Here is a 2,581-nt window from a genome sequence, read left to right on the forward strand (position 1 = left end):
GCCCAGGGGTTTTGTGCATCGCGAACGCAGAGAAAGGGACGCGTTCGCGAAGAAGAGAAACAAAGCTGCCTAGTTGTTCTTCGCGAACGCGACAACACGTTCGCGAACGCGGAGAGGAAAAATATGATGGCCCAACGACTGCTCTTCGTGAACGCGTGAAGTAGTACACGAATGCGAAGAGTGTAATGGAATAGCTACGCGAACGCGTAAGTGACACGCGAACGCGAAGAGGAAAATGATCACCGGTGCCCAAGGCCTGGTTTGCACTTCGCGAACGCGAAGAAGGGGGTGGCAGAACTTCGCGAACGCGAAGAGGAAATATTTCACCCTCCAAAATAACACTACGCGAATGCGAAGGCAAGGATGCGAACGCGATGAAGGAAACCAGATGACAAATAACAGCAGTTCAAAAATAGGGGGAAAAGACCTGTAGCCCATCCGAAACTCACCCGAGGCCCCCGGGACCCCGTCTAAACATACCAACAAGTCCCATAACCTAACACGAACTCGCTCGAGATCTCAAATCACATCAAACAACGTCGAAACTACGAATCGCACCATGAATCGAACTTATAAATTTCAAATCTTTCAACTTCTAAAACCCGTGCCGAAACCTATCAAATCAACCCGGAATGACGTCAAATTTTGCAGGCAAGTCCCAAATAACATAACGGAGTTGTTCCAACTTCGGAATCGCATTCCGATCCTGATATCAAAAAGTCCACTTCCGGTCCAAATCTCCAAAAAATCGACTTTCGCCATTTCAAGCCTAAATCAGCTACAGACCTCGGATTTACAGTCCGGGCACGCTCCTAAGTCCAAAATCACCCAACGGAGCTAATGGAATTGACGAAACTCCATTCTGGAGTCGTCTTCACATAGTTTCGACTACGGTCAAAATCCTAAGACTTAAGCTTCCGTTTTAGGGACTAAGTGTCCCAAATCACTCTAAATCATCAGGTAACTAAATTCAACCACGCACGCAAGTCAATACACATAATATGAAGCTGCTCGGGACCTTATGCCGCCGAACGAGACTTAAGTTCTCAAAACGACCGGCCGGGTCGTTACATCCTTCCCCTCTTAAACAAATGTTCGTCCTCGAACGTGCTAAGAATCTCCTCGAAGTCTTGAAATCACTGAAAGTACATATCCAACACACACCCGCGGGTAGGGCTGGCAAGTGGGCCGGTCCCGGGCCTAAACGGGCCAAGTGGGCCGGACCAAACGGTCCCGGTCCCGGGCTGGTCCCAAATTAAATGGGCCAAACGGGCCCGGGATAAACGGGCTTTTTGTAAGGACCGGCCTGGGACCGTTTGGTCCCGGGCTAAACGGGCTAAGTGGGCCCAACATATATATGTTTTAACAAAAAATTAAATAGATATTAGAGACAAAAGGATGTTAAAAAAACTATCGAAGGCAATTCTTTGTAAATTTTATTATAGAATTGTGACCTAAATTTTATTTAACATCCTAAATTTTAATATTCAATATTTAATATCGAATATATATAGTATATAAGATGTATATATAAAATATATATATATATATATATATATATATATAAGATATAATCGATATACATATATATACATCTTATATACTATATACTATACTATATATACATCGTATATATAATTATATAAGATATAAAATATATATAGTATATACTATACTATATATACATCTATATATATAGTATATAATGTATCTAATTTTCTTCTATATCGATATATATATATATATATATATATATATATATATATATATATATATATATATATATATATATATATATATATATATATACTATACTATACTATATATACATCTTATATATAGTAATTGTTGTATTTATTGAGGAAATTTCTTCTATAAAAATTGGTAAATGAATATATTGGAGGATCCGGTTGCACGCCGCAACAGACTTATTAAAAGTCCATATTGGAGGATCGGGTTGCACACCGCAACAGACTTATTTAAAAGTCGACATACATATATATATATTGGGGGATCGGGTTGCACGCCGCAACAGATTTGATTAAAGGTATATATTGTGAGAGCGGGTTGCACGCTGCAACAGAATTGAATGTGAATATATTGCGAGAGCGGATTGCACGCTGCAACAGAATTTGTTGAAATGATAATGGATTATGACTGCTGAGTTGGCTTCAATTATTATAAATGAGTTACCTATTTTATTTCTATTATTTGTTGTTGTCATTAATATTGCATACAGGTTAATATAAGTAAACCGCCTTAGTCTCGTCACTACTTCGTCGAGGTTAGGCTCAGCATTTACTAGTACATGGGGTCGATTGTACTGATACTACACTCTGTACTTCTTGTGCAGATTTTGGAGTTGGTCTCAGTGGCGTACCATAGACTTGCTCGGATTTCAGCTATTCAGAGGAGACTTGAGGTATAACTACATGGCGTCCGCAGTTCTGAAGTCCCTGTCTATTTTACTTTAGCTGTGTGTTTATTTCCAGACAGCTTTATTTTATTCAGACCTTTATTTGTATTATTCTAGAAGCTCGTGCACTTGTGACACCAATTCTGGGATGGTATTTAGACACCG

This window comes from Nicotiana tabacum, chromosome 22 (assembly GCF_000715075.1).
Source record: "Nicotiana tabacum cultivar K326 chromosome 22, ASM71507v2, whole genome shotgun sequence".
Taxonomy (NCBI): domain Eukaryota; kingdom Viridiplantae; phylum Streptophyta; class Magnoliopsida; order Solanales; family Solanaceae; genus Nicotiana; species Nicotiana tabacum.